This window comes from Ammospiza caudacuta, chromosome 15, assembly GCF_027887145.1.
Source record: "Ammospiza caudacuta isolate bAmmCau1 chromosome 15, bAmmCau1.pri, whole genome shotgun sequence".
NCBI lineage: Eukaryota > Metazoa > Chordata > Aves > Passeriformes > Passerellidae > Ammospiza > Ammospiza caudacuta.
Window position 1 is genome coordinate 657,861 of NC_080607.1, and position 13,189 is coordinate 671,049.

A 13,189-nucleotide genomic window follows, 5' to 3' on the forward strand; every position below is an offset into this window, starting at 1 on the left:
AGGTGTTCACAAAGGTGACAGAGACAAAGAGACAAATTATTCTGACATTTGGCAAAGCCCCCCAGTCTGTGAAAGAGAAAAGGGGGGTGGGCAAGGGAGAGACAGGGACAGAGACATCCCCTGGAGCAGGGCAAGTGTGATATTGTCCTCTGTGTGTGTGGCCTTCCCAGGGTGGGGGTTTTACACCTGAGCCAGTTTGGGTAAGGGGGATGGTGTTCACCCCCTGAGCAGAAATTACCCCAGTTTAAGGTTGCAATGTAAGATGTAACCAAATGCATGTTTTCAATCCCCATCTTCATCAACTGCTATAAACAGGCAAGGCAGTGTTCTTTATCCCTTCCATGATTCACCCCTGATAAGGGCCTCCAGGGGAGAAATCTTCTGTGAATGGGCCATTGTGTGTCACTTCAGGACTGATAAAATTCCATCATCCCATTGCGGGATGTCCCGCCCATGGGGAGGAGCCAAGCATTCCTACCTGGATATAAGCTGAGGCTTTCAACACCAGGAGCACCTTGCCTACTGGATTCCCAGAGGACAAGAGCTCCATAACCACCACTGGACCTTCAGAGGAAGACCAGACCCTTCTACAGGATCACTGCTTTGATAGAATCACGTTCATCACTCCAAAAGGACAGCGGCCACCATTTAATGGGACTGCTGCCACCACCCCAACCAGCAGGGTGTCAGGTTATATTCTGACTCTGTCAGTTTAAGGCAGCATTTCTGTATCATTGCCTTGATCTTAATTTTCTTTTTAAATTGTAATTCTGGTTTAGACTCTCCCCCGGGTTTGCCTTCAAACCAGTATAAAAATCAATGTTCTCATCCCTTGTTTTCCTCCCAAAACAGGATTTTCCATTCCCAAACCTTGATCAGATGGAAGAGGCTGCGAGGAAAAGGAAGATGCCTCAGGACACCCAGGCAGGTGAGGAGGAAGTCAGTGCCCCTTTCCCCCTCTCTCCTGCTCCATCTCCAAGTCCAGCACAGCCCCTGGCTGCAGGACAGCCCTGCTGCCAACCCCATCCTGCCAGGGATGCACTGGGGGAATCTTCTTCCCCTTCCCTCTGGCACGGAGGCAAATCCCATCCTCTCCTTGTCCTTCCTCCCCCAGACAAGGAGCTGAGGATGGAGACCAGGGAGGAAAAATCTCCATGGAAAAACCTTGTGGAAGAGGCCATTTTGAGTGACTCCACAGTACAGAATTCCACTACAGAGGAAAATCCCCAGAGATCCCACAGGAGGAGGGCCTCCAAACCCAGCCCAGGGCACTCTGAGAAGGAAAGACCCACCCTGTGCCAGGAAGGGGGACAGAGCTTCAGCCAGAGCTCAGAGCTGGTGCTCCATGAGCAGCTTTGTCATGGGGAGAAGCCCTACAAGTGCTTGGAGTGTGGGAAGAGCTTCAGGCAGAGCAGCACCCTGATCAGCCACTAGATGATCCGCACTGGGGAATGGCCCTACGAGTGTGGGGAATGTGGGAAGGGCTTCAGCTGCAGCTCCCACCTCCTCACCCACCAACATATACACACTGGGGAGAAGCCTTATGAGTGTCCTGAGTGTCAGAAGAGGTTTTGGATCAGCTCCGATCTCTGCCCCCAGCAGATTCACACTGGGGAGAGGCCCTTCCACTGCCCTGAGTGCGGGAAGGGCTTCAAGCACAACTCCAACCTCGTCACCCACCAGCTCATCCACACTGGGCAGCGGCCTGAGAAGTGTCCCCAGTGTGTGAAGAGTGTTACCCAGAGCTCTGCCTTGACCAGTCACCAATGGAGGTACCGGTAAGGGAAGGCCTGCTGGTGCGCCAAGTGCAGGAGGATTTTTGTGCGCTGCCCCAACTTCATCCATCATTAGAGGATCCATGTTGTGAAGACCTCTGGTGATCCATTTTCCCTGTGATCTATGTGGGGAAGACACCTGTCCCTTGTCCTGCCCCTCCCAATGACATGATGTGGCATTGAAAAACATGAGGGTCTGGCCATGGATGTGTCATTACATTCACTCCCACCTCAGATCATTGCCAGGGGCAGGAAAGGGACTCTCTCTCTCCCTGAGAAGAAGGGTGTCCTTTCCAGGAAGGAGAAATTGTGGCCAGGAAGACCCAGTGAGTTCTGTTTTAGTTTTTCCTGTAAACAGTTTTATTTATCCCTTCTGTTGTCAATATTGTTTCTGTTCCATTTGTTCCTTATCTCATTGCTGTTCCCAATAAATTGTTCTTATCCCAGCCTGGGATCTTTGCATTTTGTACTTTCCATGGGAGGCAGGAGGGAAGCGAGCGGCAGCGTGGTTTTAGCCGGAGCAGGAAATTGGGGAATCCCATTCCTGAACCCCGGCCCATGGAAATGGAGCATCCCAGCTGGTGCCAGCCCTGGTGGCCATGGCAACAGCCTTGGGAGCGGGTTCCTGGCTGGGGCTGTGGGAACCTCTTCCCTCTAGTGCCCAGGGACAGGAGTGAAGGGAACGGCTGCAGCTGAGTCAGGGCAGGCTCAGGTTGGATGTCAGGAAAAGGTTTTTGCCCAGAGGCTGCTGGGGCCCTGCCCAGGCTCCCCAGGGAAGGGTCCCAGCTCCAGGGCTCTCTGAGCTCCAGCAGTGTTTGGACAGCGCTGCCAGGCCCAGGCTGACATTGTTGGGGTGTCCTGTGCAGGGCCAGCAGTTGGACTGGAGGATCCTGATGGGTTGCTCCCAGCTTAGCCAATTCTGTGGTTCTGGGATCCCATGAGCCTGGGGATAGGGCTGCCAATGGTTGCCATGGCAATGGGCTCTGGCTGCAGGCCTGAGCTGGTGTCCATGGCAACCACCCCTGGCATGGGGTCTCCATGGAGCTGCCAAGGGACTGAGCATAGCAACAGGGAGCTGGTGATGGTTGCCATGGAAACTGACCATAGCAACAGGGGCCTGTTGATGGTTGGCTGCTAAGGATCAGATTTGTCACAGGCCCTCATAGGGGTTCCATGGGGACTTTCCAAGAGTCTCCAGGTTGTTCCAGAGCTGGAATATCAGAGGCAGAGACAGGGGCTCCATGGAGACCTCCCAGGGCTTTCTGGGCATGGCAAAAAGTCGTGTGGTCAGAGGCAGTCACAGCCATTCCATGGTGACATCTTAGGGGACCTTGGGCTGCAAAGGCACCGATCTGTCACAGGCACTCATGGAGGCTCCACGGTGACATCCCAGGAGTCCCCAGGCTGCCAAAGATCCGGGATGTCCCAGACACTCACAGGGGTTTCTGTCATGGGCACAGTGGGAGCTTCAGGAGAAGTTTATCAGAGAAGCTCCTGATGGGTCTCGAGCTTTAGAAGGGAGCCCCAATAGACCCCACAGATCCCAAAATATCACCATTCAATCAGAGATAACACAGACTCAGATCAGAAGTCTAAGGTCTAAAAGCCACCCTTTTTTCAATCCTCTTCTTTTATACCTTAGTTTGCTAGAGGTGGACCTCATTGTTCATTTAATCAACACATTTCACATGATTGGCTATTAATAAGACAACACTCTTCATTAAACAACTTTATGGAAAAAACATCCTATAATAAATATTGTCAAGGTGCCATTTATTGATGTTTGTTTTATCCTGGGCCTTTCTGGGGGCTCTCTGGATGTGGGAAACCCTCCTGTAGTAGTTCTGTGCCAGGTATAAGGAGATGCAACAGACTTTTTTGGTCTTCAGCTTCTTGTTTAATGTTAACTTCTCTAAAGTTTTGCATGCTGTGCACACCAGGCTCAGCACATAGGACAAATACCTCAAAATGGCTCTAAAATGTACAGTTTCAAGGTCTTTTAAAGTTTTCTCAACCAATTAACTCTTTAAACATACATTATTTCTACTTATCTACACATAATTAATCCCTTGACTGTCCACATAACCTCTACACTCTGCTTTCCTTGATCAATCACCCTGTGCCACCAACACTGAAGAAAATGGAGTAGATGATGAAGAAGAAGAAGACAGGGACTACATCCAAATTCCTCCATCTTGCTTCCTATCTACATCATATTAAAAGTCCCAAAACCTAAATTTCGCACCCAATTGACATACTATACTACCCTCTAATCTATTTCAGACTTTGGTAAATTCTAATCTGTCTCAAAGTCCTGGAAGTGCTCTCCATGGGGGAAGGTTAAAGGCAGTGTTTCTCTGGGGGTCAGGATGCCTCAGAGGAGACAGAGAAATATTCCCTGTGCCCTAGATTCCCACACATTTAACCTAAAAACCTTTAACCCTTAACATGTGAAGTTACCAAAAATGTTCCAGGTAAGTAGGATTAGAAGGAGAAAAAATAGAGAACAACAGAAAGACAGAAGATCTATAGAACAACACGCACATACGTACCAGCTACTTGGGTTCCAGCATCACGAACACAGAAACCCCAAGAGAACACAGGATCCAGGCCATGGGCTGGCCTCATGCTCTGGCTTTTACCTCCCTGGGCCTTCATGGGCCCACCCCTGGGGTGGGACTGCCAGTTGCTTGTCCAGTCAGACCCAGGGTAGCACCAGCTGCTAGTGTGTGATTGATTGACAGCTCAGCCAATCAGAGTGGGGTTAGCACAGCATTTGCTATGTGATTGACAGCTCTGCCAGGCCACTGCTGGGGGCGGGGCTCTGATCCACCACAAACCAAGGCCTGACCCAGCCCTGGCCCCACATGGGCATTCCGAGCATCCCAAGGTGTCTCGGGACGTTGATCTCATCTAGCCTCTGACAGCGACCATGGTGACACTACGGAACCTCATGGAACCATGGGTCAGTTGTCACAATGGAGATCCAAGGAAACTATGGTGAGACTATGGAACCTCCTGGAATCAAGGAGACCATTCTGGAACTCAGGGGCCTCTGTAGAAGCAAGGGTCAATGATCAAACAGTGGGGCCCATAGAAACAAGGAGCCGTTGTGACACAGCAGGGCTGCTGGGAGCCCAGGGACCCCTGTGACTCTGTTGGGTCTCATGAAACCAAGAAGCCACTGTGACATTGCAAGACCTCATAGAATCAAGGATTACACTGTGACAGTGTGGGCATCAATGAAGTCAATGGAACATGGAGCAAGTCTGCCTGGTTTGGACTCCTGGGGTCTGTCTGACAGGTCCCACTGAATTTGACATGTCAAGGGTTACTTCCCATCTCACCGTGAAGCACTGGGGCTCTGTGCTTTTATTCCTATGGAAAAGAACTGTCTTTCTTGTCTAGATGCCCATGGCCAAAATTGGGATTCTGTGTCTAAAATTCTCTCTATCCAAGGGTGACTCCCAGACAAAATCTGCCCATACAGTCAAGTCTGGCTAGACTTGGCCTCTGGTGACTGCCTCTCATCTGATCCTGCACCACTGGGGCTCACTTGTTTCCTTCCTATGGAGACCATTGTGAAAATGCGGAGCATTGTGGAATCAATAGGCCATGGTGACACTGCAGGCTCTTGTGGAACCTGTTCCACTGTAGGAACTTGTGGAACGAAGGGGAACAGTGAGAGCCTGCAGGATACCATGGATCCAAGGGGCCACTGTAACACTGTGGGGCCTGGTGGAACCAAGAACATCTTTCTGTTCTTTCTGAACCAAGAATGTGTGGCCCAGTTGGGCCGCATGGTCCCAAGGGGCCAGTGTGAAGCAGCGGGGCTTTGTGGAACCAAGAGGCCATTGCTGCATTTCAGGGCCTCGTGGAGCCAAAGGGCCATTGTGATCCTGCAGGGCACCGTGGATCCAAGGAGAGCACTGTGACATTGCAAAGCCCCATAGAATCACAGAGACCATTGTGACACTGTGGGGCCCCATGGAACCAAAGGAACATTGTGACCCTGCAGGGCCTCATGGAAGGAAGGGGCCATTGTAACACTATGGAAACTTGTGGAACCAAGGGAATTGTTGCACTACTGGCCCCAATGGAACCAAGGGACCATTGGACACAGTGGGACTTCATGGAACTCAAAGCCCATTATGGCACTGTGGGTCCTTGTGGAAACCTGGAGACCATTAAGATGCTTAAGGACTTTTGTAATCAAGGGCCATTATGACACCTGAGGGCATCATGGAAGCAGAGAACCATTGTGGAACTGCAAGGCCTCATGGAAGCAAGGAGCCATTGTGACACTGCAGGGCCCTGCGGAGGCAAGGGAACATGAAACAGATATGGCTGCCTTGGTCTCCCAGGGGTCACCTGAACAGTCTGGCTGACCTTGGAATGTGGAAGGCCACTCCCATCTGCCGCTGAAACACTGAGGCTCTGGGCTTTCCTTTGTATGGAAAAGAACTGTCCATTTTTTCCAGGTATCCATGGCCAAAATTTGGATTCCACTTCCAAATTTCTGTGTATCCAAGGATTGCTGCTGGACAAAAGCTGCCAGGACAGACAGGTCTGGCTGGTCTTTAACTCCTGAGTGCCAGAACTCACCTATGTACCAAGCCCTGTGTTAGCGTTCAAAAACACATAATCACGTAGGGATTATATGCGGTGCTTTTTATTTAAGAGTTCTGGGAATCGGGGTATTACCCAAATCTGATTCCGGCCATACATCCAAAATGATCATGTTTTATACTCTATCGTTATATAACTTTCATGTTAATTGTTAAACTTATATTGTTCTATTGTATACATAGATTTCAGCTAAGCTCAGCCCCCCTCTGAATTTCCAACATAGTTTCTCATTATTCTTCTTATGGTTATATAATATTTATATTTAATTATGAAACAATCATACCATCTAACAATTATGTAATTTACCATACTGCTTACGCAGGTGCAGTTGATCTGGGAAAACACACAGCTTAACATTTTAGATTCTATCTTTAACTTTTTCCAGGGCTCCACTATCAACTGGAAAAGACTCTGTGCTTTTCTTTATATAGAAAAAATCATCCTCCTCCTGCCACAAATGTCTGAAATTAGGACTCCACTTTCATAATTCCGAATATCCAAGGGTTGCTCCAAGCAAACCTGCCAGGACAGACAGATCAGGCTTGCCTTGACCTCTGGTGGTTGCTGTTCATCAGCTCCTGAAACATGCGGGCTCCATGGTATCCTTCCTATGGAGACCAACGTGACATTTGGGAGCCTTGTGAAATGAAGGGGCCATTGTGACACTGCAGAGCACCATGGATCCAAGGGACCATTGTGACACTGTGGGGCCTCGTGGAACCAAGGACATCACTGTGGCTCTGTTGGGCCACATGGTGCCAAGGGGCCAGAGCAAAGCAGCGGGGTGGGAGTTAGCCCAGCTGTAACTCAGAGTCAGACAGATTTTACCCTGGAAGACCTGGGCACAAGTTTCAGGCCCTGGGAATCATTCGTTTAACTTAGGGTGAGTTTGAGTGTTCCCTCATATGCCTTTAGTGTTGTTATGCTAAGTTGTCATAGTTCTCCTCCCCTATTGGTTACTTGTTTCCCATCTATGATTTTTGTTCTAGAGTGTTCTACCCCCAAGTGTATATATTGTTGCTTCACCTTTATCTCAGATCTTTGGATCTCACCCCTTGTACTGTGCTTGACTTCTCCATGTTTATTGTTTTTCACCCTGTTATTAAAGGTTTTTTTGGGCAACTCCATTGATCCTGCTTGTAGAAGCATCGGAGGGTAGGACAGTTGGGACAGACAGAGGTGAGAGATCTCTGAAGTCAGGTCTTGGAACTTGTGGTTTATTGCAATGGGTGTGAGTGCAGGGGCCTTGTTTGGAGCTGCCAGCCACAGCTCGGAGCAGGCCCATAAGAGGGGCTCGAAAGAGGTGCCCAAAATGGATACCCAAAAGAGGAGGGGAGTTGCCATTACAATACAATAAATCTTCTTTTGTGCTGCATATTCTAAAACTACTCTTTGGACCCCCTCTGCCAAGCTAGTAGGGTCTGCTCTGACCCTTGGACCTGTCTGCAAGCAGAGGGTATTGTTTCATCAAAAGAAGATTACTTTAAGCAAGCCATACCATTTTTTTCCATTTGTTCAGTAACTAAGGCTTGGTGTCTCAAAGCTTGCTTTCATTTCAATCTCACTTATAGTTTCCATATTCTCAAAATCTTTTGCCAGGCGATCATATTTATAAGGCTTTCCTGTTTCATCTTCCCCAGCATCTGTTCCTTTTCATTTTCACCACCATTGCCCTGAAGTTGGGGAACCAGAAAGGTTTGTCACAGTCACCCTCATTGTGACTTTTGGCGCCCAAACAGGGATCCTGACATTGAATCATGTCAGCTGGGGTTAACTGGTGGATAGGCCAGTGTCCCCTGTGATTTTGGATTGTGCCAGGCTGGCAGATTCATCATTGCTTCGAGGGACCTTGGCCAGGATCTGCAGGGACAATGATGGTTTCACCGGCGAAGGATTGCAGGTGGGTTTGGGGAAATGCAAGACATTTATTGCCCATTTTGCCACTGTGTTTTTATAGTATGAGCCCACATCCCATTATTAAATTGGAGTGTTCAGTGGCTGTTCCCCCTAGGGCAGATCAAAAGAAAAATGGGCAGCCAGATGTCCAAAGTAGAAAGGAGCATATATGGATGCTTTGTTAATTCTCACTGATCATGACAAAATATTTACAAAGAGCAAATTAAAATCAATTGTGAGGTGGATCATTAAAATTTTTCCAGATGCCCCTGCTGAAAAAATCTATACTACCAAATTTTGGGACTCAGTGGGAGTTAAATTGTACAACCTTTCGATCTAAAGGGACCCCATTGCACCCCACATACTCCCCATCTCCCACACCATTCTTGAGACCCTTCACCAGCAAGCGGTGTGTCGAAAACTCAATCCATTGGTAACTCCTAACTCAGGACATCCTCTCAAACCTGCATTTCTTGGACCTTCCACGATGCTCCAAGATGGTGATGAACACACCCTCTTGGAGCACTGTGACCTGGAGACTTGAGATAGAAGGAGCCTGAATGTGGCCTGACCACCCTCCTGTCATCTTGGCTCCTCCACTTCCTGCTACCACAACATTCTCTTCCACCCAGAACGAACCTCCAGACTCTACCGCCTCGACTGTGGGTCATGCCCCCACTGCCAATTATTCCACCTTCACCCTGGGCCATGCCTCCAGAACTCCACCCTAGAAGTCCACCATCTAATTAAGGAAGGAGACTGGGAAATAGTTAGGAAATTCCTTGTTACACCCATATGTTATGAAGGAAGGGGGCAGAATCCCAGGTCTCAGCCACTGGTTTATGGGGAAATCAAGGATCTTCACAAGCAGCTAAAGAGCATAGGAAGGACTTACTTTGTTTTAATGGGCTAATGACAGCCATGTTTACAGCACATGCCCTAACTCCCTGATTTAAAATATATTATGACCATTTTGTTATCACCTACAGAATACACCCTGGGGGAAGGGGGATGGAAGTCTTTACTTAATGAATTAATAGCAGACTATGCTAATAATGATGCAAGGGCGGAATTGACAATCAACCATCTAGTTGGAGAAAGACAACACAGCCTACCAGCTGATCAAGCAGCAGGCATCCCCAGAGAAGTATTGGATGATATCAAAGAGATGGCTTTGCAAGCTCCAATCCAGGTATCAGATGGCAGCACCCTCAATTTGGACTACCTTGGGTGGCTGCAGCAAAAGCTTTAGGACAATTAGACCATCTTGGGTGCCTCTTAAGTAAGCAAAACTATGCTACGTCCCACACATTGAGTGGCCAGCTCTCAGACATAGAGACCATCAGACATGCCACCTTGCAGAACAGTGATAGAGTTTTTACTCTGGGCACATGGGCATGGCCGAGTAGACTCTGAAGGCAGGTGTTGCATGAACCTCTCCAGCCACAGCCAGTCAATCCACAAGGGCATTCAAATACTGAATGAAGAGTTCAAGAAGCTTCAAGTGGAAAACAAAGACTAGTTCAAAAAACTCTTCCAATACAAGGAACTGAAGGGTTGGATGATGTCTAGCTAAAACAGGATTATTAATTCTCTTAGTGGTTGTTGTTGTATTGTGATTGTCCCATGTTTGTTTGGATGCTTTCAGAAAGTCTTACAAAATTCTTTCAGTTCCATCTTTGTTGTAAAAGAGAAAGGGGGAAGATACCCAACACAGGCTCCTCATGGACTTCTTGAAAGAGAGAATTGGAGGCCAGGATGGCACAAAAACTTCTCAGAGACTCGGTGTGGGAAGGAAAATTCTTAAAAGTACTTAAAACTATCCTTAAATCCATAAAGTACCTTAAAAACCTTGAGTATCTCAAGGCATTAATGAGCCTCACTGACTGTCAGTACAAAGCTCTCAAGGGACACGTTAAAGCGGATAACTGGGGCCATGACTGCACAAACCCTTCACAGAGTCTGTATCAGAAGGGAAATACCAAGTACCTTGAAATAACTGAAGTACCTTGAGGCATTAATGAGCCCCACTGAGTGTTGTTACTCACAAAGCCTCTCCAGGGACTAATTAAAGTAGATAATTGGAGGCCATGGTTGCACAAACCTCTCAGAGACTCCAAGGCAAAAGCAAAACCCAAAGTCCTTTGAAACACCTGCAGTCCCTGCAGGGAGCATTAAGGAGTCCCCGCAGGGCCATTCCTGAGCAAGGCTCCCCAGGGACTCCTTCCAGCAGATCCTTGAGGCCACTGGGATGTGGGTTAATGGGGGATGCTGAGGGCAGGACAAGGGGCTGACAGTGCCCAGCCTGGCTGGGGCTGTGCCAGAAAGCCCCAGTTCCTCAGAAGAAGGTTTCTTCTCCCAGCCCTTGGTGGCACAGACCCTGCTGCTGTGCCCCAGGACACCAAGGCTTGGCTTCTCTTTGTCCCCACCTGTCATCACTGCCTCCAGTTTTCTGTTCTGCCTGGGGCCTGGGACACTTTCTCAGTTGTGTTCCTCAGTGGGACCCATTAAAATCCAAGAAACTTTGGAGTTGGATTCTGACTTGGAGTTCTGGAGAGATTTCTTCAGCTCCCTCTCAGGGACTGACCTTCAGGGCCTGAGCACAAAGCCCCAGAGGCTCATTAAAGTCCTTGTGCTGTGTCTGTGCTGCTGAGCTGGGCTGGGCTCCTGGCACAGAGGCAGCTCCTGGTAACCAAGCAAAGCTTCAAAAGCACATTTCTCTTGATGAACAGCTCTTCTGCCAGCCCAGCAGGGCTGGGGCACTGCCTGCAGCCATCCTGGGCACAGCACAGAGGCACAGAGGCACAGAGGCACAGAGAGCTTCAATCAGTCAGGGCTGGGAAGGTGCTGAGAAGTGCCTGGGGCACAATCACTGCCAGCCCTTGGCACAGGAGCCTCTGGCTGCAGGACAATGCAGCTGCAGCTCCTGGAGTGATCTCCTAAAGCTGGAGCATTCCAATGCCTACAGATTCTGTGAGTACATTCTCTGATTGTCTCTGTGCAGAGCAGCCAGGGGTGCCCAGGGCTGTCCTGCAGAGCAAGGTCCTGCAGGCCAGGGCGCTGTGCTGGGGCAGGGACTCTGCTGCCTGCCAGGGACAGCTCTCAGCCAGCCCTGGCAGCTGCTCCCAGCACTGGGGGACAAGATCTGGGTGAACAGAGACAGCTGCTAAGGCTTGGGAGGGCTCTCATGGTGTGGGGAGGATGCTGCATTGTTCAGGACTGCTCCCAGCATGGCATTTAACTGCAGAACATTTCCAAGTAGATTATACAGGGAGCGGAGCAAGGCAGGAGCTGCATAAAAGGGAAAATCCTGCTTTTTTAAACTACTGGTCTGGGTGGCCTTGATGGGAAATTGCAAACAGATATTCATCTGTCAGTCCAGGATGAGAAAAAAAAATTTTCTCAAATGTTGCTATACGAGGCAGTGACAGAAATCAGCACAGGGCCCCTTAGAAGCTGCATCAGTCTCGTTTGTCCAGTGTCCTCAGTGTTACTCTGATGTTGCCATCAGAGCCTGCAGAGCCAGAGCTGCCCCTGGGCAGTGCCTGAGCTGGCAGGGGTCTGCAGGGCAGAGCTGAGCCCCCAGGGCCGGGCTGGGCTCTGGCAGCACTGGCAGGGCCCAGCCCTGGGCACAGGGAAGCAGCTGCTGGCAGGGACAGCTCCAGGCAGCAGAGCCCTGGGCAGGCAGTGGGGGGAAAGTGCCACCAGGCTGTGCTGGGATATTTAAAGTCCTCTCCAAACCCAATTATTCCATGATTACTTTTTTTACAGATCCCCAAGCCAAGGCACCGGAAATGTCCAACAGCAGCTCCATCAGCCACTTCCTCCTGCTGGCATTGGCAGACATGTGGCAGCTGCAGCTCCTGCACTTCTGCCTCTTGCTGGGCATCTCCCTGGCTGCCCTCCTGGGCAACGGCCTCATCATCAGTGCCATAGCCTGCGGCCACCACCTGCACACACCCATGTTCTTCTTCCTGCTCAACCTGGCCCTCACTGACCTGGGCTCCATCTGCACCACTGTCCCCAAAGCCATGCACAATTCCCTCTGGGACACCAGCACAGTCTCCTACACAGGATGTGCTGCTCCGGTCTTTCTGGTTTTCTTCTTTCTTGGATCAGAGTATTACCTCCTGACCTTTATGTGCTACGACCACTACGTATCCATCTGCAAACCCCTGCACTACGAGACCCTCCTGGGCAGCAGAGCTTTTGCCCACATGGCAGCAGCTGCCGGGGCCAGTGCCTTTCTCACTGCTGTCACGCACACAGCCACTATATTTTCCCTGCCCCTGTGCCATGGCAATGCCCTGGGCCAATTCTTCTGTGAGGTACCCCAGATCCTCAAGCTCACCTGTTCACACTCAAACCTCAGGGAATTTGGGCTCCTTGGGTTTTCAATCGGTTTGGAATTTGGTTGTTTTGTATTCATTGTTTTCTCTTATGTGCAGATCTTCAGGGCTGTGATGAGGATCCCCTCTGAGCAGGGACGGCACAAAGCCTTTTCCACCTGCCTCCCTCACCTGGCCATGGTCTCTCTGTTCGTCAGCATGGCAGTGTTTGCCTACCTGAAGCCCCCCTCCATGTCCTCCCCATCCCTGGATCTGGCCCTGTCAGTTCTGTACTCGGTGGTGCCTCCAGTCCTGAACCCCCTCATCTACAGCCTGAGGAACAAGGAGCTCAAGGCTGCAGTGTGGAGACTGATGACTGGATGGTTTCAGGGACATTAAACTGCTGGCCAATTTCTGCCAATCACTTGTACTAAAAGACATCTTTCATACTTCTTGTTGCTTTCGTTGTGGTTTGTTCTTTTTTCTTTTGTATTAGTTTTTCATATTGTCCACAAAGAAATGTCATTGTTTTTGCCATTTCTCATTTTGTGTGTCTCCACC